This window comes from Onychomys torridus, chromosome 2 (genome assembly GCF_903995425.1).
Source record: "Onychomys torridus chromosome 2, mOncTor1.1, whole genome shotgun sequence".
Lineage (NCBI taxonomy): Eukaryota > Metazoa > Chordata > Mammalia > Rodentia > Cricetidae > Onychomys > Onychomys torridus.
The window spans coordinates 21,125,938-21,150,779 of record NC_050444.1 but is presented as its reverse complement, the minus strand read 5'-3'; the positions used below and the strand labels follow the sequence as shown (position 1 = coordinate 21,150,779).

Below are 24,842 nucleotides of genomic sequence, written 5' to 3'. Positions count from 1 at the left end.
GCAGCTGACCGAAGAACAGACCAGGTAACAGTAAGCTTCCAGCTTCGAAAGTCCCCACCGGCTTCCTGGCGGCTGCCCCGCCCCCTTTCCGGCCCTGGACCCGCCCCTTCCCTCCTATTGGTTGACTTGCTTCTCTGTTCGGCCGTCGCGAAGACCCGGAGTTGCGGAGCAGTCCTCAGGAGGGCTCGCCGGGCGCTCGCTGCGCATGCTCGTGGGGCCGCCGGATTCCGGGTCTGGACTAGAGGCTCGGCGCGGCCCCGGCGGGGAGGCGCGCCCGTGCGCGGCGCCGGCGTCGCGAGTACGCTGCGCGTTCCCGAGGAAGGGAGGTGTGGGCCGGGGTGGGGTGGGGGGAGGGCCGGGTGTCGGCGCGCCTGGCGTGCGGGATCCGGGTGGCTGCGGGCGGCCTGGGCTGCCCGGCCGACGCCTGCTGCGAGATGGCGATCTTGGGCGCGGAGGGCTGAGGAGGCGCCGCCGCGGTGGCCGCGGGCCCCGGGAGCCGCAGCTTCGCGCCGGTGAGCACAGTGGGACGCGGGAGGGAGCCTGGAGGGCGGCCGGGCCGGAGTTCGCTGGGGTGGGGTCGCCGGGCTTGCCCCGAGCTGGCCCTGGCACCAGCCGGTGCGGGTGACACCGGAGCCGGCGAAGTGTCTCGGGGACTGCAGTGCTCAGCCTCCTGGCCGGCGGCTCGCTAGCCTTTCTGCTTGCCTGCCTCAGAACTGCTGCCCTGACTTTCCCCGGGATCCCACCGGCGCGAGCCGGGACGCCAGCCTCAGGACGTCCTTTCCTGACGTGTTCTTAGCGTTCAGGGTTTTTCACTGACTCCGCACCTCCTCCCACCAACACCCCCAATCTCTACCTTTGGTGACCTGGTAGGTTCAAGTGACCTTGCAAATTTTTCTAATCCCCATCTTGTGATTCGGGCCGTTTTCCTTTAAATCTTCTTTTAAGATTTAAGTGTGGTTAGGATTGGTACTTTGCCCATCGCCTTTACAGTCTTTAAATGATCAGTTTTGTGTGTCTAAGGACTCGGTGTCCGTTTCCTTTACTCTTAGCTTTGGAGTTGAAGTTCCTCTGCGTTAAGCGATCATAAGAAGCCTTTATCACCAGAAAGAAGATGTATCTGTTATTCTTTTGAATTATTTTTTTCTTCCACCGTAAAATAATACACGGATATCTGGTATTTTTTCTATTAGATTTTTATCTTTTTGTGTGCAGTACGATTGAATTTCTACTCTTAAAATGCTGCAAGAAAAATAACACTCAGAGTTATCTTCCCACTCCCGTTTGGTGTTTTTTTGTTTTTTGATTTTTCTCTCATGAAATACCAGTTTCACAGTTGTCTGTAAGTTTCTGCAAGACTTTATACTTATGTACAAATCCACTTGACATGTCTCACCAAGTCTGTAACTGTTAGTAAAACTTACCTTTTAGAAAAGACATTCTTTCATTTATCTGACTAGTGCAATAGCCATGAAGTAATAAACTTAAACTGACTGACAAGTATCGTTTTTTAATAACTAGTTAACATTTTAAATTCAAAGTATAATGACCAAGTGTTGGGAGCTGTTGAAATTGAAATGTGTGAAGAATGTGGCTTAGCTCTTTGAGACATAGATTATTAACATTTTCAAACAGTTCTTCACATAACATTCAGAGCTGCTTTTGATATGCTGCTTTTGAAACCCAGGACATGGCTGATCAGGTCTCTTCCCTTCAAAGAGATGTAATGTCTTCAGTTGGTTGAAATTTCTTTTATGCCCTTGCACAGTTATTAAGCATCAACTGTATGACAGCATGAGTTTATATTGGAGTATACTATATTGATGAAGTAAATGATTAGCAGCTTATGTCTTTACAGCATAAGGAGGAAGGTATGTATGTTAGATTATACACAAATACTCCTTTGGTGTTTGTGTGAATACATGGCAGGATCTCACTATGTAGCCCAATTTGGCCTTGAAGTTGCCATCTTCCTGCTTCAGACCTGAGCTCACAGGCCTATGCCACCATGCCTAGAGTATCTTTGTGTGTGTGTGTTGGTTTCATAAATATAAAAATTCTCTCAATTCAAGAGGAGAGAACGTAGTTCTCAGATGAGTTAAGGGGCTTCTCTTTTGAAGATGCTGGGTTGAAGGACGACTGATTTTTCATAAGCAGGGAAAGGTAATTCAAGAAGAAGGATCTAAAAGGATTTGTACTTAGGATATAGGGTCAGAAAGCCTGTAATAAAAACCAAGACCAGTAACAAAATTTTTCTTTTTCTTTTTGAGACAAGGCTTTGCAGTGTAGCCATGACTGACCTGGAACTTGCTTGCTATGTAGACCAGACCGGCCTTAAACTCATAGATATCCACCTCCCTCTGCCCTCAGAGCCCTGGAATTAAAGGGGTGTGCCACTACTCACGGCATAAGAGTATGGCTAATGTCAGACTAATGACTAGATTGCTAGGCAGCGAGGGGTCCACAGATGACTTTTGAGTTGGGAGTGGAACAATTTTAAACCTTTGTTTAGAAGAATTAATCTAGTAGCATTGGGTAGTATGAGTTGAGGTGGGAAGAACCTGAAGATTCATAAACCTCAGGATTTCCATCATCATAGGTAGCAAGGGTCTGAACAAATGGAACGGACAAAAAAAGTAGGATAGAATTTGGTGATCAGGTAAAAGAAGAAAGTTAAAGTAATTGGCAAGGTGACTCTGGGTAAAGGTGCTTTCTGCCAAGCCTGATGACCTAATTTCGTTAATAGGAACCTACTGGGTAGTAAGGTAATCTACTCCCAAAGTTGTTCTCTAACTAACCTTCATACTTGCCCAGTGACACAAGCACATCTTCCACAAAAGAATTGTTTTTTCTTTTTTTCTTTTTTTTTTTTGAGACAGAATCTCACTATGATGTAGCTCTAGCTGCCCTGGAACTCACTATGTAAACCAGGCTGGCCTTGAACTCACAGAGATCTGCCTGCTCTGTGCTAGGATTAAAGGTATGTGCTACTATGAGCTAAAGTAGTTGTTTTTATAAAAGTTAAAATAGCTGGGCGGCAGTTGAGCACGCCTTTAATCCCAGCACTCGGGAGGCAGAAGCAGGTGGATCACTGTTGAGTTCAAGGCCAGCCTGGTCTACAGAGCAAGATCCAGGACAGGCACCAAAACTACACAGAGAAACCCTGTCTCAAACACCCCCCCCCCAAAAAAAAAAAAAAAGTTAAAATAATGGTTCTTATTCAGGTCCATAGAGCGACTAGTGGTAGCTTAGCCGTGTTATCCTTAGGAAGAGATCATAAGGTTCATAGTCTTTTGGGGATTGCTAACCCTTGTTGAAACTAATGAAATCTGTTGGCCAGATGCGCCTGTGCTTTGTGGATGTGATTTTTAGGGTAGTCTGTGGATTACATGAAGCTCCTACATGAAACTCATGGGCTGTCTATTGCGGGGAGGGGCTTCAGAATTACAGGAAAGTTAATGACCCTGACTGTAGATGTATATTGTGCAAGTACCTAGCGACAGAATAATGCACTGTGTTGGACCTCACACTTTCTATGATACTGCCTTTCATTTGTTATATTTTGGAACAAACTTGCCCAATAGCTGTCTTTCACAAGTCCAGTTGCATGTGGTAAAATAGAATCCGCAGTTGTTAACAGTTGTGGTTTTCTTTCGTTTTTTCTTTTCTTTCTTTCTTTCTTTCTTTCTTTCTTTCTTTTTTTTTTTTTTTTTGTACAAAGACAACACAACTGATTTACTGTTGATTGGATATAGTTAATATCTTGTGAGGCCAGGAGGTTCCTTCCAGTTAAGTTTTGTGATTCTTGGTGCTTAGGTTTTCATTGGAACATCTGTACTCATCTTTCCTTCTGTCTACTTGAGAACTGGTGAGACTGAGGAATGATATGGTGTGTGGAGAACAGATAGCAATATCAGTTCAGCCACTTTAATTATGACTGTCTTTGTAGCTCTCAGTTAGGAATCAGGGAAGCGATGGTAGAGGTACCAGCAGTGGAAGAAGAAACCCTTAGTCTTTCCTATTCCTGTTTGCCTGCCTTAGGAATATGCCTGTCCTTCAATCAGGAGGCATTATGTGATAAGAGAAGTGAAATGGGGTTCATTTTCACTTAATTTTCTGAAGAGGATTAAGTAGCTAATTCTTACTATGGTAGTTACGGCATAGTTTGATTAGTTAAGAGTTGACTTCTCTGTACCCTTATAAGATTGTTTTTCTGGTGGGAGGGATTGTCTCCTTGTTATTAGTTGGTTTCTTTTCTAACTATAGAAACCTTGATTTCATAATCATTAGACAGGGTCTTACTATGTAACTGTGGCTGGCCTGGAATTCCCTGTGTGGACTTTGAATTCTTAGAGGTCTGCCTCTGCCTCTCAAGTGGTGGCACCAAAGGCCAGTGTCAGCATACCTGGCAAAATAATTTTATGTTCATAGAGATGTATGATGTAATTATAATGAACAGTGGAAAACCCAATAAATTGCTTATTATGAGTGGTATCCAAGGAGCTAGTCCCCAATACAAGTGGAAGAATGTCTGGCAAAAACACATGGATTTTCCTTTATTTGCTGATATGGAGATGAGTAGCTCATGGCACAACCTGGTATTTTTCATTCTTTTTATGGTAGTTTTTACATTTTATCATGTGATTCTTGAGGCATTTGACAGTTAGGTGGGTAGAGAGGAAACCATCATGTTCTAATCTAGATGGGTCACTGCAGCTTTAAAGGTTAAGTGTCCTGAATGACTAGTTAGCAGCCCAGATTAGAATTAGAACTATAACCTACATTTCTGTTCTTAATTCAATATCATTCCCACCAAATTTCTGATCTTTTGCCTACAGTGGACCTTGAAGTTATAAGGTGTATGAAGACTACCTGTTGGAAGTGTTTGTTGCATTCCTTGTGTTGACATGGTAACCTCATTTGATGTGGCTACTGGTCAGTAATTTGGAAATTTATAAATATTTTATCACCAAATAATTTAAAGATATAAAGATGGACATCTTCTCTGGAAGAAACATTGGTAAAATGTTGACATTAATTTACTTTGGAAAATTTGTTGATTTTTCTGTTTTTGAAGATGGAACTTGATTATCTTATATAAAAGCATAGTCTTAGAAAAGCTTCATTTATTTATTTATTCATTTATTTGTGTGTGTGTGTAGCACAGAAGTCAGAATCTTATTTCAAAGTGATATTGTGATGTTTTATGATTTTTTACCATTGTATACCAAACTTTATATCACCCCTGTCCATGTATAAAAGCTCTTAGTTCACTTCGACTTCATATTTAAACAATTTTTGGAGTTGTTTGCCTGCCTTAGGAATATGCCTGTCCTTCAATCAGGAGGCATTATGTGATAAGAGAAGTGAAATGGGGATTCATTTTCAGTTAATTTTCTGAAGAGGATCATATGTCATATGATTTCTAAGTTACAGTGGAGAATAGCATGTGTTGATTTAGTCTTGACATTTCCTAAGTGTACTATTTATTCACAACACATACTGTATGTTACTGTAGGTCAGACATTGTGTTAGTCGATGGGGTACAGTTTTGAGACAATACATTGGAAGCCTATTCTCTAGAACTTAGAGCTCATTAGAGTTTTGGCATCAAGAAAAGCATAGACCTTATCTGCTGTTGTTGGGAAAGTAAAATTAATGACACCCCTCCTTTTTCTGTGGTATTTGGGCAAATCATGCAGAAACACAAAGAGCCCAGTAGCATTGTTTCAGCTCTTTATTGCTCTCTAACAAACAACCCTGAAACCAAGTGACTGAAAACAATCATCTTATTTGCTTACAGGTTGTCCCTCTTGGGTGTTTTCTGGCTTTGTTCACAGTCACTACAGTGGCTGTATTCAACTGGCTTTTCAGCTGGGGCTGTGCACACTCTCCTTTTGAAGTCCTTTATCTCCATGTGGCCTTCGCAACAGGGTTGTGAGCTTTATGTTGTTGTATTTTAGGGCTCTGAAGAGTACAAAAGATGAAGGAACCAGGCCTTCTTAAGGCGTGTTTCCTGGGACTGGCACAAAATCACTTCTGCCTCATGCTGTGAAATCACAGGTTTGGTCAATATTGGGACAAGAAGTTACTACTACTCCACATGTGTTTGGATCCATTTGGGGTTACCTTGTAATGGATTATGGCAGCGTTTATATAAGAACAGCATCCGTTATATTATGTAAAGATACATCTTCTAGAATACTTTGGAAGCTGAAGCCTAAGCTGCTTACTGATTTCCCCAATCAAAACTTTGAGCTGGGCCTGCCAGAGGGCAAGTTGAGTCTAAAGTACAAATGATAGTACATTTGGTTTACTTCGGATAGAAGCAGCTGGCTGGTTCTGTCCTTGGTTAGAAATGCTAAAGAGCTATGTGATAGTTAATCTTGTTTGAATCTAGAATCATACCTTTGGGTGTGTCTGGCCATGCTCTGAGAAGGTTTAACTGTAGAGGGAAGACTTTGAGTGTGTACAGCACCATTTCGGGGTCTGGAGTTGCGGACTGACTGAAAAAGGAGAAAGTAGCTGAGCACCGGCAGCTCTCTGCTTCCTGACTTTGGGTGCCATGTGACCAGCTGGTGCATGTTCCTGATATCACAATTTCTCTGCTGGGGAGGACTGCTCCAAACACACCCTTCTTTCCCTACTTGGCTTTTTCAGGTATTTTGCCCCCCCGAATGAAAAAAGTAATAGAGGCTCACTCGGAGAATGCTTGCCTGGCATATATGAGGCCTGGGGTTCATAGAAGTGGCACGCTCTGCAGTGACATATGGCATGCTAGGGTAGCAGGGGAGACTGCTGCTTCTATTTGAGGACAATGGGGTTTAAGAAAGTGCAGGCCCCATGACTGCAGATTGATTCAGAGAAATGATTTGCCCAGTGTCATGTGTTGGTCAGACAGTACCTCATATAGAGAGTGATCTGTGGTAAGCAGAGAGCCATCTCTTCACCCTTTGTGATTAAATGTGAGACCCAAGGGATCAGAGTTGCTTGATCAGTCTTGAACAACATGAACCTCACGGATTTTTTGTTTGGAATATCTTGAAAAAGGTTGGTACGGACCTTTCTAGTGGAAGGAATACACTGTAGGATCTGAGAATTTACTGGAGTCTTCTGAAGGAGTGCAGTCAGGAGTCAGTGTTCCTTTTTTCCTGATACAGGTGATCAGTTGCTGGCTGGGTTTCTCTCCCTATTTTGACCCTACGGGTAATTTGTCTTAGTTTCCTAGTATCTTTCTGCATTGTTCAAATTAGCTACTAAGTAATGGCATGATTGACTAAAGTGGATGTTTAGTTTTTATTACTTTGTATCATAGTAGATTAATGAAGTAATGCATTGAGTTGAAACGGTTATACTCAAAACCTGCCCCTGCAGCCTATAGCATATTTCTGAGAATGGTACGTTGAAGGGGTTTGGGGGTTGAGCGTGCTGACAAACATGGTTTAGTGAAGGCTGGGTTGCAGGCAGGATGGCTGGAATTATATTAAGGTATTTCTTGGCCTTCTTCCTGCCTCTTAATTACCCGGATAGTTAAAAAATGTCCCAGCACTAACAGAATTGTTAGCTATTGTAGCTTTAACTAAAGAAAACAAGTTCTTTGGATAGCTGTTTAGTACACTTATAATTATTAAGGTGGGTGGAAGCAAACAGTTGAGTCCTGACTTGAAGTAGGATACTTTGGCGGAAATCCATCCTAACTTGCCAACATGCACTACATTTTGTGTGCTCTAAGTTAGAGTGGGGGGAGTTAGTTGAGTGAGTCTTCTCTCTATAAGATCTTCTTTACTGTAGGTACAGATGAGTTAAACCAGGCATGGTCGTTTACTCAGAGGCCAAGGCAGGAGGATTTCCAGTTTGAGGCCGGTACACACACACACACACACACATACACACACACACACACACACACACACTACCATATCTGAAAAAAGCAAACAAACAGCCACAAAGAAGGAGGCAAAGCAGATTGCTTCCATTGTTAAGGACAGAAGCTCTCTTGACCTAGGAGTTAGCCATAACTAGGCAGATCTGACTTCTGTCTGTGCTGTTTACTTGTGGTATTGCCTCAATTCCTTCAGTTGCAAAGTGGAAAGAATGGCATCATTTTGGATTTTAATTGAAAGATTGTTTATACAATGGAAATCATAGTAGCTTCAATATTATAAGCCCATAAGTTTTTATTACTTTTAATTAAGTATTAATTGATAGTTCAAACCAGTAGGTAGTTTACTGTGGCTGGCCCACTAATTTTGTTAAGGACAGTGAGAGGTTAGTTTTGGTGCACACAAAAGTGTATGGCAAATTTCCTGTCAGCTGAACAAATAGTTGTAAAAGAGTAAGGACACAGTGGACTGGTGGTACATCAGTTGTCGGTGATTAGAATGTATAACCTGGGGCCCAACAATTGTTAACAAACGTGATTAGGTTAAATTCAGTACGGACCAGTTGGCCAAGATTTAGCCTCTGCATTAAGAGTCATGGGTGTCAGCTGGAGGTATTTGCTATCATACAGATTATTACTGTCTTTCAGAGCCTGGGTTATATGGTCCTGAGAAGATTTTTCAGGACTCTTCACCTAGTAAACATCTCTGATGATGTTGTACATTCATTTGATAAACGGTTGACAGAAACTGATTCTGTAATTTGGGACCCTAATGTGACTGTTTTTATAGGTTCCTTACAACCCATGAGAAGAGTAAATATAAAGAGAGCTTAACATCTGAACCTTCCAGATGTTTTAAAGGCTTAAGATAATTGTCAAAGATGTGATACAAACTGCAGAAAGCTGCTACACAGGGCGTATAGCCCTGAGCAGGCAAGTGAAGTGCCCTGACTTCCTTGTTCAAAAACATTCCCCATTCTAACAAAGAAATTCCTTTGAATGAAGACATTTTTTCTTCTTCTAAATGCAGTCTTGAAAGAGTTAAATTAGAAATTATAATAATTGGTTAGATAGTCTTATTGTATTTTACTTAGCTCAGACAAGGCAGCTCAGAAATAGATACATTGATTGAAGTGTGTCAGGTTTGAAATTTGGGCTTTTGGATAGAAAGTAGGTTAACTGTGGGCGTGGTATGTCTTTTGGGAAAAAGCCGTTTTGTGGCATAAGGACGTTTACTCAGGAAGAAAAGCATGAAAAAGGGTTTAAAACAAACAAACTTCAAATTCTTTTTACTTGCGGATGATGGCTATGCACTTTTCTGTCACTTAAATGTTCCTCAGTTCTGTGACCAGCAGGACTTCCAAATTCAATCAGATTTAAATTTGTGTTGTTTTCTTTTGTTTTTGGAGTCAGTGTCTCATCATGAAGCTCTGGCTGTCTTAGAACTCACTATGTAGATCAGGCTGGCCTTGAACTCCGAGAGACCTGACTGCCTCTGCCTTCCAAGTGCTGAGAAGTAAAGGCATGCACCATCTCACTTGGCAGACTTGTTTTTCTTTTTTTTTAACCTTTTATGTGAATGGGTGTTTTGCCTGTGTGTATTTGTGTGTACCATGTGTGCCTGGTGTCCACAGAAACCAGAAGAGAACGTTAGAACCGCTAGAACTGCAGTTACAGATGACTGAGCTACCATGTGTGTGCTGTGAACTGAACCTGGGTCTTCTGTGAGAGCAGCCAGGGCTCTTGCTGCTAATCCACCTGTCTGTCCAGCCCTCAGCCAGATCTTTTATTGTAACCTTTAAACTGGGGACAGTTCCTGGAAAAACAAAAGTATGGTTGAAATAAACAAAGGTATTCCAAGTAAAAAACAAGTATTCCATGTTAAAAACATCCCAAGCCTTGGTTCCTTGTCAGTTGGAATGAGTTAGTTGGCATTTCTGTTGCAGGAGCCCATTGTTTTTGTGCTTCTTTTCACCAAGGAAAAGACAACAATAGACTGTTTCTTTTTATCCTGTGACCTGTGGAATATAATGTTAGTATTTAGATGTGAATACCCAGAATGCAAGGTGTACATCACATTTGGAAATTTGTTTTGTTTGTTTGTTGTTTTTGTTTTGGAGCTGAGGATCGAATTCTGGGCCTTGAGCTTGCTAGGCAAGCTCTCTACTACTGAGCTAAATCCCCAACCCCGGAAATTTTATTTTTCTAGGTTGAACATTTTGGTAATTATACATTTTAAAATTTTCTTTGTAATTTAGATTTGGTTTTTCGAGACAGGGTTTCTCTGTGTAGCTTTGCGACTTTCCTGGAACTCACTTGGTAGCCCAGGCTGGCCTCGAACTCACAGAGATCCACTTGCCTCTGCCTCCTGAGTGCTGGGATTAAAGGCATGTGCCACCATTGCCCAGCCATAATTTAGATTTTTTTTTTTATTATGTATACAGAAGAGGGCGCCAGATCTCATTACAGTTGGTTGTGAGCCACCATTTGGATGATAGGAATTGAACTCAGAACCTCTGGAAGAGCAGTCGGTGCTCTTAACCTCTGAGCCATCTCTCCAGCCTGAAATTTAGATTTTTATTTAAAGTGTGAGCCTAGGCCTTATATAAGGGAATACAAATCTAGATTTGAGTTCTGGTACTCATTTTCCTCATGACAGTGCTCGTGTGAACCTGACTCAACTTGAGTTTTACTGTGTGTCTGTTGATATGTGAAGTGAGAACAATGGCGCCGAGTTTATAGACATATATGCTGACTTAAGCCTGACATTGAGCATCGCTCTGGAATGTTTGTACTACACTTTCACTCATTGATTCAGACCTGTTTCAGGATTTAGTGTAGAGACCGTTCAGTAGGTGAGAGCCCTTGCTATGCAACAATGAGGACATGAGTTCAGATCCCAAGCGCCCATGTAGAAATGCCCACCCACGTGCATCTCTGACCCCAGTGTAGGGGTGTGGGCTGGGGTGGCAGCGGCAGAAGGACTTCTGCAGCTTGTTGTCCACCAGCCTAGTTGAAGACAGCAAAGGGAATAAATAAGGTAGAGGAGCTATGGAAGACAACACCCAGTGCCCTCTGGCAAAGGGTGCTCACATGTACACACATGCATATGGTGCACACTCATACCGCCCTCCCCTCAAAAAAAGCATGAAAGCAATTATTCAAGCAAGGTACTTCACATCCACATCCAGTTTATGCAAAACTGCAGGGAAGATCTGAGGCAGGACCTGTGCTTTAGCAACTGCTGAAGTGTGAATAAGCAATAAGTAGCCAGATTTCACTGCTAAAACAAGTGCAGACCAGCAGGTAAGGGAGAAGAGCTTTCAATCTTAAGACTTTTTGTGTTTGGAATTTGTGGATAACAAGTTGTATTTTTACTATTTTGGGGAGGGTTGGGGGGGTTTGAGACAAGGTTTCTCTGTGTAGCTTTGTGCCTTTTCTTGAACTCACTCGGTGCCCAGGCTGGCCTCGAACTCACAAAGATCCCTCTGGCTCTGCTTCCCGAGTGCTGGGATTAAAGGCATGCGCCACCACCGCCTGGCTATATTTTAAACTTAATAAAGATTACATTATTCTAGGATCTGAGCTTTAGCTTTTTTTTCTTTTCTTTTCTTTTTTTTTTTTTTTGGTTTCTGGAGACAGGGTTTCTCTGTGTAGATTTGTTCCTTTCCTGGAACTCACTCGGTAGCCCAGGCCGGCCTCAAACTCACAGAGATCCACTTGCCTCTGCCTCCCGAGTGCTGGGATTAAAGGCATGCGCCACCACCATCCAGCTAGCTTTAGCTTTTTTAATTGGTTACATAATTTTGAAATTTTTTGTGTATTTTCAAAATTCTGTGGTTTCTAACTTTCTCTAAGAGTGAAGACTATTTAGTGAGAAGTTATTTCTTGCTCTGTGCTTTAAAATTCTTAAGGAGAACATGTATAGTAATATAAAATATTGCTTATCTATTTGACTAGCTCTGAATTACCTTGAAATTGTTTTGTTAGTATTTTGTTGGTTTTCAACAGGGTTTTTCAACAGTCCAGGCTGGCTTTGATCTCACTTCTTCCTCTTAGGCATTGCCTGTATTCTTGATTTTATAAAGAGTTTCTCTACTTTCCTAGGGTTAGTGTTAGCACCTAAAAGGCAATCTCAGTTTTCAGATTGAAAAAGAAGCAGGTTAAATATATACAAGTAGGAGAGCTGAAGTTGGACTTAGGTCTATCCGACTTGAAAACTTTTTTGTGTTAACTTACCCCAACATATTCTTCTGAAACAAAACAAAAAAATGTCACTTTGGAATTTGAGTTTAGGAAATGTCCATGGCTGTGAAAATGGTGGTAAATTAGAATTTGTAATATATTTAGAAATAATAAGGAAATATTTGAGGGGAACTTAGCTTTGGTCATGATAGCCTAGGGCCTAGTGCAGGGTGGAAGAAAAGTAAACCTGTTCAGTGGGAGTGGGTCTGGTGGATCTTTAGGGCTTTGTGTCCCCAAGTCTCTTCATCTGCTTGTGAGCTCCTCCTCAACCCCAGGTCTTTATGACCATGCTTTCTGCTACTTCATGATGCGGCAAATGCATTTGACCCTCTGTATCAGTAGGTCCTGCACTCACAGGTTCAAGCACCCTTGTACTGAAACTATTTTGAGAACAAGTTCCCCATGTGTTGAACACATTCATGGTCTCCTCAGCTTTCATTTCCAGAACAATACTGTGTAACCTATTTTACATAGGATTTACATTGTGTTTTAAAAGAAATCCACAGGTGACTAGAATATATGGGAGGGATGTGTGTAATTTTATACAAATATTATGCCATTGCATTTAGTTGACACCACATCTGTGGACATAGGTATTCCCGATGGGTACACAAGAATAAGAGTATTTAGGTAGTATTTTCTGTTTGTAAGCTGGGATTCAGTCTTAGAGTTTGAACTAAAGTTTTAATGTATTTATTCTTGAATAGTATTTTTTAAATTGGTACTGTACAGCATTTGAGTAGGAAATCTGTTTTCTACAGTGTTCAATAAGGCAAGAGGAAAAATTACTACATGTATAATTTTTTGCCTTAAAGTTAGTATTTTCCCATTTTGAAGATAGTATTGCATATTATAAGATGTTGAGAAATAGCACAGGAAGAAAGGAAGTACCTAAACTTCCTGTGCTCAACACCATTCAGGTGTAATCCTATGCTGATATGTTTTTAAGACAATTTAAAAAAAAAAAAAAAAAGAATGGGAGCTGGGCACACTGGCTCACACTTGTGATCCCAGTACTCTGGAGGCTGAAGTAGGGGGACAGAGGATTGCTGAGTTTTGAAGCCAGCCTGAGCTTGAGACTCTCTCAAAAAAAAAAAAAAAAAAGGCAAAAGAAAGGAAAAAAGTAGGAATCACCTTTTAAATTAAGTATACGAAAAATTGTTAGGCTTAGCAAGTAAAACATATACTGAATTGAAATTTTTAATGATGATCCTGAGGGTAGATAGAGTTGGTCAGGGAAGGAGGTCAGTGTGGGCATAGCCACCAGTCTTGGGTTTTTATTAGTCTAGGGTTTTATTTGTTTTTTGTTCCCAGAGCTGAGGACTGAACCTGGGCCTTGCTCTTGCTAGGCAAGGGCTTTACCATTGAGCTAAATCCCCAACCCCTAGTCTAGGGTTTTTAACCTCTTTGGGCTAAAGGCCAGAGGCTTGCTGCTAAATTTGTTTTCCTGACTAGTGTTTTCTAGTTAAAAACAAAAACAAAAACTTTTTAATGTCTTTTCTTGGAAAAGAGTTAAGTTATTTTGTTTGGGGGACGATGATAACAAAAAAAGTAACTATTTAAAACATCCTTTTTATGGTGCAATATCACCATCTTGTGGTGTTTTGGAATATTGTTTTCAAAGTTCTCCAAACACGAACATAAATTCCATATTTGATGTCTTGATATTATCTAAGGATTCTACCTGACTTGTATTTGACAATTTTTATAAATAGGCTCTAGAGTTAAAAATAAAAAGTGTGATTGGGGAAAATAATAGCATAAAATGAAACAGGAGTCAGATTGGAACAATAATGGATGATTTACTAATATTTCTTGTTTTATGAGTTAAGTAGTATTTTCAGTGAAATAATTCCAAGCTTAAAAAAAACATCTATGTTCAGTCATTCATTTTTTGTTTGTTTGTTTGTTTGTTTGTTTGTTTGTTTGTCGAGACAGGGTTTCCCTGTGTAGCTTTGCACCTTTCCTGGAACTCACTTGGCAGCCCAGGTCGGCCTTGAACTCACAGAGATCCTCCTGGCTCTGCCTCTCAAGTGCTGGGATTAAAGGCGTGTACCACCACCGCCCGGCTTGTCATCCATTTCTTATTTGACTAATTTAAGTTTACTTAATTAAGGGGACTTTATTTTATTGTAAAATAGTGTTTCTAGACTGATGACTCTTGGAGGAGGGTTTATTTGTATTGATTTGTAACCTTTAAAAAATTCTGATGATAATATTTCTTCCCTTGATGTAGTGTCTCATTTTGCTAAGGCTGCATTTGAACTTCTGGGCTCAAGTGACCCTTCTCAATTGGGGCAAGTAGGGGAGGAAGATGCATGGTCATTCTGTTGATGGTTTTGAGGGAAAGAAAAAAGACCACCACCACCCTCCAAGACAATACAATACAATACAAAAACCACCTAGAAGACAGCTGGCGGTAGCCTAGAGGTAGAGTACATTCGATGAGCAGGCTTGATGGCACTGCTGCTATTGTCCTTAGAAGATCCAGAGGGGCATGCCTGAGAAGAAAAGTGGGCACCGTGGTAGAGACAGCTTCTGCAGGGTTGTGTGTAGAGAAGGGCCCATCAGATAAGGATGAGGGTCATGTGTGCTAATGAAAAGGTTGAAGACTGGCAAGCTGCAAGATGGTGAGGTACTGGTAGAAGGCCTTACCTTGTCAAGGGGCCATGCAGTTGGGATGAAGGCCTGGGATGGGAAGAACAGATGGCCTGAGCATTAAGAAGTTTATGCAGGAGTCTGGGTCTTTAGGAGTCAAAGAAGTAATGATGTAGAGTTTGTTAAAAAATATTTCTAGAGCTAAGAGAGACATTTCTCCCCATCTCTCATATGCAGTCCCTGTGATATAATTGTGTGTGTGACTGATCTGGTTTTCTTTCTACAGTTTTAAGAAACAGAGAAATAGGAAACTGCTTTGTCACAGGATTCTATTAGTTTGAGATCCATAGAAAAAGTTAAAACAGGTGGAATCATTACCTTGGTCGCTAAAACTATTGAATGTCTCAGTTCCCACAGAACTGAGGAGTTTCCAAGGATACTAAACTAAAATGTAGATGGTCCTGGACAAACAAGGCTATTTTCCTATTATTGTCATGTTTTATAAATTTTATTAAAATACCTAGAAATATCTTTTTATAAATTATCTTTATGTAGAAGTAACATTCTTGTTTTATTTTAAGTTAAATATCACATTCTATAGTTTACATTTTTATAAAATAATTTTGTGTGCTTTAGAGTTGCTAAATTGAGTATTAGGGACACTGATAGGTTCATCCACATTTATCATTTGTACATTTGCTGAGTTTTAAGTTTTGTGCTGTTGATACAATAACTGCCTCAATTTAGGATTTGTAACTTTTTAGTTCCCTGTCTTTGGGCCAAGCTTCTCTAGCACTTGATGCTCTCTGCCCTATCTTGTTACTGGGTTGTTTCCTTTTTGTAATATTGTCTCCAAAACTATACTCCCTGTTGGTGAATCTGGACTTTGTCTTCTGTTATTTTTCTATTTGTGCTGGTCTTTACAGATTAGACAATCAGTGCATTTGTTTATTGATTGATCCAGGCCTAAGGAGTTGGGACAATATTTCACTGAACTTCTAAAGCCTTAATACTATGCTCAGTATGTGCTGCATGTGCAGACAATTCAGGTCATTCTAAACAGATTTTTTGGGAGAGGAGTGTTGTTTGTTATTTTGTTTTATTGCTTTGACTTTACAGTGGTATCTTGAAGTAAGCAGGCAAGTACATCTTCTAGAGCTGGCAGTGCACTCTGTAATTCGAACACTCAGGATCTGAGGGCAGTCTGAGCTGCTTAGTGACATAGTGAGACCCATTCTCAGCAACAACAACAAACAACCTTTAACCCATTTTCTTCTCCTCCCCTTTTTGTTGTTTTTGAGACAGGGTCTCACTATGTAGCTCTGGCTGTCCTAGAACTCATTATGTTGCTCAGGCTGGCCTTGAACTCACAGATTCACCTGCCTCTGCCTCGAGTGCTGGGATTAAAGGTGTGCACCACCACACCTAGTTTCCTTCCCCCAGTTTTGAAATGAGTGACTGCATAGTTAAAAATAGTCACTTATCAAAAGCTAGTTGCTATTCTAATTTTGAGAAGGTAGACAATTTTCATTTGGAGTATGATGTTCAAAATAAACTTGTGAATATCCCCGTATCAGAGATAGCTAGGCTTAAGTCAATGGAGAAGAAATAGTTGGAGTAAGTTTGTCAGAGGTATTAATTATAGAAGACAACAGACTTGTTCATGGAGGAGATATTCTGAAACAATTACTGAGAGAACTAAGAAAAGGTGATCAACCACAGCTAAGCAGTATTACTATGGTGTTTTTCATAAACGCACAGGGACAACATCTGCATGTTGGTATGACTATTTCCTGTAGTACTTGGTACCCAGCATGTGAGAACAGAGAAAGACTGTAGGGTCAATTCAGATTCAAGAACTCGGAGAGTAAGTGAGACAAGACAAATAGAAAAGTCTGACTTTCCCCAAACTTTTCAACAAAGTGGATATTCAGCCAAATAAGATTAGGTTAAACTCTACAGAAGAGGAGACAACATGCACATCTAAGCTGATTTTGTCCAGTTCAACCCATAGAAAATGCCACAGAGTTTTTATCCAGCTTCAGAGAATATAAGGAAATCCTAAATATAGGCAATACACTGTATTTGTAGTACTCTGAAATTAGAGAGCACATAGCATTTGCATATATGTGACACACACACATGCACATATACATAAAACATAGTTTAAAGAATTTTGAGACTAGTGAGATGGCTCAGCCCTTAAGAGTAATGGGTGCTTTTCCAGAGGACTCAGGTTCTATTCCTAGTAACCATATGGTGGTTCATAACTTTCTGTAACGTCGATTTCAGGGGATCCTCTTCTGAATGCCATGGGCATTAGGAATGTATGTGGTACACAGCTATACATTCAGGCTGTCTTAGTTAGGGTTTCTATTGCTGTGAAGAGATCCCATGACTGCAGCAATTCTTATAAAGGAAACATTTTATTGGGGGTCACTTACATTTTCAGACGTTTAGTCCATTATCACCATGGCAGGACATGGCAGCATGGAGGCAGGCATGGTGCTAGAGGAGCTGAGAGTTCTGTTTTGATCCATAGCATCAGAAGGAGACTATCACACTAGGCCTAGCTTGAGCTTATAAGACCTGCAAGCCTGCCTCCACAGTGACATACCTTCTTCAACAAGGCCACACAAGGTCCACTTCTAGTTGCACTCTCTGTGTGCCAAGCACTCAAACAGGAGTCTATGGGGGCCAATCCTATTCTAGTAACCACGCAGGCAAAACACCCATACACATAATTTGTTTGTTTCTTGTGACAGGGTGTAATCACAGTCACAGAGATCTGCCTGCCTCTGCCTCCTGAGTGCTGGGATTAATGTGTGTGCCATGATGTCTGGCACAAGTCTTCTTTAAAATCAAATAAAAAGTGACAGTCGGAGTTACATGTGCAGGATGTCTTCTCTGTGAGGCCTCCACTCTTTGAGGGCTGTCTGCTTTCCTTATGTACTCCAGAGGAAGTGTTAGGCATTCTGTGTCACACGGAAAACTTTTGTGTTCGCAGGGTTGTCTCCTCGCCAGACTATGAGCTCCTTGACAGAAGAACTCGTATCTTGCACATCTTTGTATCCTCAGTGTCTGGCACAATTCCTGATACACAGTAAGTGACCCCATTTGTTTAAGTGAAAATTATGTAGCTAGTAGTCAAACTAAGTATATGTTGATTGTTGCTTCTTATACCTATATAAATCAATTAATGTATTTTTATAAAAATATTTTTTGCAGGGTGCACATCTTTAGTTCCAACACTTGGAAGGGAGAGGCAGGTGGATCTCTATAAGTTTGGTCTACATAGCAAGTTCCAGGCTAGCCAGGACTACATTGAGAGACTCAAAAGAAATAAAAAAATTTACAAAATGAAGCTATACACTTTAAACACTTCCTGAGGTTCAGTTTTTGAATCATATCATCATGTTTTCTAGTATGTATATGTTCTTTAGTCTAAGGATTACAGTGTATAGAGGATTTACATAAAACAAAAGCATATAGACAAGTTCATTAGTACAGAGAAATTAAGCAGCCTTAAAACTGGCAGAAAAGTCCCCATCTGTAGTGATATATTGTGTACCCTAATAAACTTGCCTGAGGATCAGAGAGCAGAGCCAGCCACTAGATTAGACACAGAGCCAGGTGGTGGTAACACACACCTTTAATCCCAGCACTTGAGATCTCATGCCTTTGCTTGGGAAGCACACATGCCTTTAATCCCAGGAAGTAATATGGCAGGGCAGAGAAAGGTATAAGGTGTGAGGAATCAGGAACTTACTCTTTTCTTTTTTCTTTTTTGGTTTTTCGAGACAGGGCTTCTCTGTGTAGCTTTGTGCCTTTCCTGGAATTCACTCTGTAGCCCAGGCTGGCCTCAAACTCACAGAGATTCACCTGGCTCTGCCTCCCAAGTGCTGGGATTAAAGGCATGCGCCACCACCGCCAGGCTTGAAACTCACTCTCTTTAGGCTGAGGATTTCATAGAGGTAAGAACTAGTGGCTAGCTGCTCTGCTTCTCTGATCAGCTTTCACCCTGATGTCTGGCTCTGTTTTTTTTTTTTTATTAAAAGATCATCTAGATTCAAACAACACCTATCTATGTAGTGTTTACAAATTTCTTCTCAGAGTACTAATCTGATACTTGCTTGTCTTTCTTTACTCTCAGCAAATATCTGTCTAATGGAATAATGAAGTCTTTTGCTTTTGTTTTTGTTTAAGTCCGCCTCCAAATAAAAGGTACTTTCTAGCCTGTATGTCATTTACTGCCCAGAGAAAGAACTGTCTTTATTGGAACACTAATTAAATGGCTGAAAGCTCTACCTTTCCCTTTGTTTCCATCATAGACTATGGACATCACAATCGATGGATTAGTGACTTACCCTCTTCTCTGTCTACTGTCTTGACTACCATGCATTGTTCAATTACTGGGGCTGCGGTGATAGCTCAATAAATAAAGCATTTGCTATCTAGGCATGAGGACCCCATTGGATCCCCAGAACCAATGTAAAAGCTGGGTAGACTTGGCAGCTGCCTATAATGCTAATACTAGGGAAGTGGAGAAGGGATTACCCAAGGCAAGCTGGGCAGTTAGATTAACAAGAATTGGTGAGTTTAGGGTCCAGTAATAGACGGCCAGAAAATAAAATGAGTGCAATCGAGGAAGACATTTGAAGTCAACTTTATGCTGCCATGTATATAATACCACATTCTCACATGAACATATATATACACATGTGCCTGCATACCACATACACACACACACACACACACACACACACACACACACACACACGCAAAAAAAAGAGAAAAATATATAGTTCGAATATGTCAGATTATGTGTCACATATAGAAGCTAGTGGTAAACATAAATACTTGTGAGCCAACCATTTCAAAGTTAATAGTAGATCACTGCCAACAGGGTTAAGGGGCTAACTGTGATTGATTCCCGTATTCCACAATCCTTTCTTTTTCCAACTCAGATGAAGCTGTCATCTTGAATTTGCTTTTGTCACTCCCCACCCACTCCCAACAAGGTCTTGCTTTGTTGTTCTGGCTGGCCCCAGCTTTGAACTCAATCTTACTGCTTCTTTTTTCCTTTGCTGGGATTAGAGCATGTGCCATTGTACCTGACTTTGTCTCTTTTTTAATACAAAAAGAAAATGCTTTTGAATTTATCTGTCTTGGTCACTTTTCTATTGCTGTGAAAAAGCACTATGACCAAGGCCACATATAAAAGAAAGTTTAATTGGAGTCATGGTTCAGGAGGGTCAACATATTTGTTGGCAGAGCAAAGGCGTGGTGGTAGCTGAGTGGCAGCTGAGAGCTCATATCCTGACCCACAAGCAGAAGACAGAGTGCACTGGGAATGAAACCTCAACGCCTGCCCCTGTTGACACACCTCCTCCAACAAGGCCTCCTAGTCCTTCCCAAACAACTTCACCAGCTGGAGACCAAGTATTCAAACACACGAGCTTATGGGGGCCATTCTCATTCAAACCTCCATAGTATCCATTCAGCGTGTTTTTAAAACTTGCAAAGTATTCTATTTTAGAGGAACATCGAATTTATAGATATTTATACATTTCAAGCAAATACTGGAAGATAAAAGGCCACATAGAAGCATCACATTATGTAAATGATGTAAATTCAGACTTATAACCAGAAAATAATTGCAAAGAGTCAAGTGACAGCTTGCTATGTGGTGGCCTCTTTGGACCTTAGCAGCTTTCAAATGTGCTTCATATAATTTTGTGTTTGCTCTGAAGGCTTTTGAGGGCTGTCATCCACAGTTACCCGTGTTTTTGGTTTTCTTTATTCAGCTATGGAATCATGGCATTTTCAAAGGAAATTAGAAGCTAAAGTTGAGGTTATAGTAACCAACAAACAAACAAGCAAAAAAAAAAAACATTTTCATTCTTTGCTATTAGGATTAGGAGAATTTCTTGGTGACAGAGTGCTAAGAACTGGTGTAAGGCTGAGGGAGAGGAAGATGTTAGCACTCAGAAGTCTTGTCTTTCTCCCAGCTCACTGGTACATTTCTAAGACTCACTCATGTGATTGCCTACAGCTGTAGTTCATTCACTCTTACTACACTATAGTGCTCTAGTAGGTGAATTAGCCTAATTAGCCAATGGGGGTTTGAATAGATTTAGTTTTGTTGTTTTTATCATGTAGGATGGTTCTATGTAAAATGCAAGTATAATTTTATTATAAAATTAAGAATTGCCCATAAAAAAGCATATGAATGTTCAACTTCACATGGTAATGTCTGTAGTTAGAGTTTTCCTGCCTGGCCCAGTCAGGACAAATCTCTCTTACCCGCCAGTCTCACAGTCTCTCAGACCTAACCAAGTAAGCACACAGAAACTTACATTGTTTAGAAACTGTATGGCCGTGGCAGGCTTCTTGTTATCTACTTCTTCTATCTTAAATTAACCCATTTCTGTTAGTCTATACTTTGCCACATGGCTCGTGGCTTACCAGTGTCTTTACATGTTGCTTTTCATGGCGGCGGCTGGCGGTGTCCCCCTCCAGCCTTCTACTTCCCAGAATTCTCTTCTCTCTTGTCCCGCCTCTACTTCCTGCCTGGCCACTGGCCAATCAGAACTTTATTTACACAGAGCGATATCCACAGCAAATATCAAATTCTTTTTCAGTAGTATTTTTACCAGTTTTATACCTCTGTGACATCTATTAGATATGTCACTATTCTGTGTTTTTTGCCAATATGTCATGCAAACTCTTCTAATTTTTACTATTCTAAAACTTTAAAGTGGAATCCTGTCATCTGAAGTTGTATTTTTTTGGTAGATAGTGACATAATGTATTTCTTCATGCATTTGTCCATTTTGTAAGTTTTGTTGTCTTTGAAATTCCAGTCAAGAGTTTGCCACTTTGCTTGATGAATTATCTTTTTCTTATTACTTGAAGACAGTATTTGTGTCTTATGTATACATGCATTTATGTGTTAGCATGCACATACATGCTGTGTGTGCATGAGTGGAAACCAGAGGACAACTTAAGCTGTTGTCCTTAGGTACTGTCTTCTCACCCAATCCCCAACCCCGATTTTTGGGTCTTGTTTGTTTTTGAGATAGGCCTTTCACTTTCCTGGAACTCACTATGTAGATAGCCTAGGCTGTACCACCATCTCTGACTTTTTACATAGGTTCTAGGGATTGGGCTCTGGTTCTTGTTCTTGCAAGGCAAATCCTTTACTGACCTATCTTGACAGTTCTTGTAAGCATTCTTACATAGTTTAGACCCTAATCTTTAGATTTTTGTTTTATAGGCATTTCCCAGCTCATAGCTTGTCTTTTGGTGTTCTTTATACTTTAGTGAAAACTTTTTATTACATTTATCGTGTGTGTGGTGGTATTGTGTTCCCCCAAATATTGTGTGTTCCCTGAAATAAACATATCTGGGGTCAGAGAACAGACAGCCACTAGAACAAAGCCAAAAATGGTGGCTAGAAAATAGGAAGAGTAAGCTATAGCTGAAGTTGGGTGGTGGTGGTACACACCTTTAATCCCAGCACTTGGGAGATAGAGCTAGCTGGATCTCTGAGTTCAATGCCACTTTAGAAAGAGCTAAACATGGTGACCCACGCCTTTAATCCCAGAAACACAACCTTTAATCCCAGGGAGTGGGAGCAGAAAGAGAAAGGTATTTAAGGCGTGAGGACCAGGAATTAGGGGAGGAAAAACCATGTAGTTAGTTTAAGCTTTGGAGCAACACAGTTCAGCTGAGATTCATGTGGAAGAGGAGGACTCAGAAGCTTCCAGCCTGAGGAAACAAGATCAACTGAGGAACTAGCAAGGTGAGATAGCTGTGGCTTGTTCTGCTTCTCTGATCTTCCAGCAATCACCCCAATAACTGACCTCGGGTTTGAGTTTTATTAATAAGACTCTTTAAGATTCATGTTACACGTGTGTGTGTGTGTGTGTGTGTGTGTGTGTGTGTGTGTGTGTGTGTGTGTACAGCAGGATATGTGTCTAGGCCTGTGTGCATATGTCAGAGGACAACTTGCTGAAATTGATCTTGTCCTCAGAGATTAAACTCAAGATCCTTTTCCTGCTGAACCATCTTACCAGCCTTGAAAAATTAGTTATTATAGTTTTCTTTATGTTTTATGATAAATAGAAGCTATCAGCTTGCATGTCATCAAAATTCTGTTTTCTCTCTTGGTTAGTAAGGCTGGTCTGTCTGTCTTGTTTAAGAAGCCCTTAGAAGAAATGTAAAGCAGTATCAGTTTGTTGCATATTTACATTGCTAGGTTGCATCTCATATTTTCACTGTTAGTACATCCTGATTTGGTTTATTTATATATGAAGCGATATGAGGTAGAGATTTAGTTTCATATTTTTCCATATTGATACTTTGAGGACCATAGTCTTCTGTTGTGATTTCTATCTGCGGTTGTCCAGCTGTTTTTATGGCAGGCTTCATAGACAGTCATTGATAGTTTCATCTTCATCATTGTGGGCTGCAGCTAGTTCTCTGTTCTTGTTGCACTCAGGGCTTTTCATACCATTTTCAGGCTAGCCTGGGTTTTATTCTTTGCTGCTAGCTGGGGCTCTCCAGTGAGTCATGACTTTCCACCACCTGGTTTCTTACACTTGGTGTTTAAGCTCCTGGCTTTCACAGAGCTCTAGATCTGGGGCCCTTCAAACTCCTTTTAGTTGTGTATTACTACATCTGTCACACAGTTATGTTCGTGCATGCATTTTTCTTTTTTAGGTAGGCCTCTCTGTTTCTTCATCAATCTTGCTAGCCATTTGTTTACTGTTGTTTTGTTAATTTTCCTGGGAGACGTGAACAAACATCTCTTCTTTCCAGGTAGAGCACTGACAACAGAACAAAGAAACAATTGCATCCAAGTCTAGCTTGGTGAACCAGTGAGTTCATTGGGGTTATTTTGAAGAACATGAATATCTCTGTAGTTGCATCACCCTAGCGTGGGTGACAACTCACAAAAACTGCATTCCTAGAGCTAGTTCCCGGACGAATTTTCAGGCAGTTCTCCTCCTCAGCAATTTCTTATTGATTGTGTAATCTTGGGGAAGGGATCTTGTGAATCTTAAAAAGGTCTGAAGTTATGAGTCTTACTTTCTAAGCCTACATTTTCATAGCTTTCTTATGAATCTCCCTCTTCCCTCCAGCAGCAAATAGTTCAATTCAGAGGAAGTACCTAAGCAGTGTAGTGATATTCACTCCGCCCATGACCTCAGGCTATAGGGCCTGAGGGAGACTGTGCTTCTTGCCCTTGTACGTTGACCTCTTAAAAGGAAAGGAACAGCCTGGGAATTGAACCTGGGTTCCCTGGAGCCATCTCTCTTCCACAAAGCAGGAGGATTTTTTTTTTCTAAGAAATAGGTTTTGAGCTGGGTGTGGTGGCAAATGCTTTTAATCCCAGCACTTGGGAGTCAGAGGCAGGTGGATCTCTGTGAGTTCAAAGCCAGCTTGTCTACAAAGTGAGTTCCAGGACAACCAGGGCTGTTTACACTGTCTTGAGCCGCCCCCCCTCCCTCCGTCTTTATTTAAAGATACTTTTGATCACTTTTTTTTTCTAGTTCATCTCTTTACTGTTTTCCTCAGGTTTATTATATCCAATTAACTCATGACTTCAGTTTCTTTTTTCCTAGGTCACTTGCTTGTAAGCATAACTGTTTGGTATTCCACAAACTTTTATATGTAATTTTTTTGACATTCAGTTCTTTTTTATTTGAAAATTGTGCTTATGGTTTATTAAATGAACATAATTCTAAAAAATTTTTTTAAAGTAGCTTTTAATTTGATATTGAATTTTAGTTGAATTTATTATGGTCAGAGAATAGGAAACTACATTACTTGAAATTCAATGAAATTTTCAATATTGTATTGTAATTTTTTTTACTTCCTTTAGTCCTTAAAAGAGTTTTTATTTACTAAAAATTAGAATAGACATAAATTTGTTTTATTTTTTCATTAAATTCTCCCCCTTTTTGTCCATTTCACCTGTGATTAAATGTGAAAAATTTGATCTCCAGGAATAGTTAGTTTTCTTCTTGTAGGTTTTATAGTCTTTGAAGCTTCTTCACACCACTAATAGATAATGAGTTTTGACTTGTGATTAGGGATTTGGCTTGCTCTG

The 24,842-nt window shown here is 40.5% G+C and overlaps 1 protein-coding gene across 6 annotated transcripts in view; it reads left to right on the top strand.

Moving 5' to 3' along the window:
* The first annotated feature begins 354 nt into the window (after nt 1-354).
* The window catches only part of Wwp1 (WW domain containing E3 ubiquitin protein ligase 1), a 116,388-nt gene continuing 91,900 nt past the window's right edge, over nt 355-24,842 (top strand). For 5 of the 6 annotated variants that reach the window (XM_036177717.1, XM_036177719.1, XM_036177720.1 and 2 more), the window contains exons 1-2: nt 355-512; nt 17,730-17,825. The gene's annotated coding sequence lies outside the window, so the exon portion shown is untranslated. The remainder of the gene's footprint in view (nt 513-17,729; nt 17,826-24,842) is intronic. The other variant, XM_036177718.1, reaches the window with a different exon arrangement.